The following is a 976-nucleotide window of genomic DNA, read 5'->3' on the forward strand; positions in this document are numbered from 1 at the left end:
CATTAGGGGCTTCCATAGACCACAGAAAACTGAGGCTTGGCAATTTAAACATTTCAGCAATAGTGTTGCCTATTTCAAAATGGCACTTGGAGAAACATTTCTGCACTGAAACAACAGCTGTAAACAGCAGTTTAAAACATCCTCATCTGCATAAATGATTTCTCCCCTTACACTTCCTTCTCCTACCAGACACCTGCAACACAAAAATCTCTTACTGCAGAGTGGGAAGCTCCCAAAAAAAGCCACAAAGACAAGACAACCTCACTGCTGGGGCAGAAGGGTTTCGTGCTAGAGGGGAGCACTTCCCATGCATCAAGTAAGGTTTACCAGCCTCTCTGATCCTGTTATTTATGCAGATGCTGTGAATTTTAAAACTTCTTGATTCTGATTGCACATTTTGTTGAATGCTGTGAGACTATTTTTTGTCTCTTTCATTACTCTCTATTCTCAAGGTGTTTGCTTAGGCTTTTGCTTACATGTACCTTAAACTGCTAAATGAACTACTCTATAAGGAACATACTGCAGTGTTTTCATTTTATTTTTAAAAGCCCCTTATTTTGGTCTATCAGTGCTGTCAGACTACAAAATATTAAATTACAAAAAAGGCAGATATACACAATCCAATATCCAATCAGGATATTTGGTTTTGCACCACAGGTTGAAGGAAATGTTAAAGGTCAAGGAAATAGAAAAACAAATCCAAAAAGCTTCAAAAACAAGCCAGTTCTAGTTTGGATTTTCCTTTTTAAAAGATATAATGCTCTAATAGATGTCATTTAAGGAAGGTCATACACATGACCAGCATCTGCAGTAGGTCACTTCCTTATTCTCCCACTCCCTCACAAAAAAATATATACATATATTTATATTTATAGAAATGAAATGGTTTTAGATCCTTGTTCTGCAGACGCAAGTCGTACACTGAGGAGGCAGCAGCACACTTAGCACTCTGTTTCTTTGCTGTCCACCCGGTTCT

This window comes from Acanthisitta chloris, unplaced genomic scaffold (assembly GCF_000695815.1).
Source record: "Acanthisitta chloris isolate BGI_N310 unplaced genomic scaffold, ASM69581v1 scaffold38541, whole genome shotgun sequence".
NCBI classification, from domain to species: Eukaryota; Metazoa; Chordata; class Aves; order Passeriformes; family Acanthisittidae; genus Acanthisitta; species Acanthisitta chloris.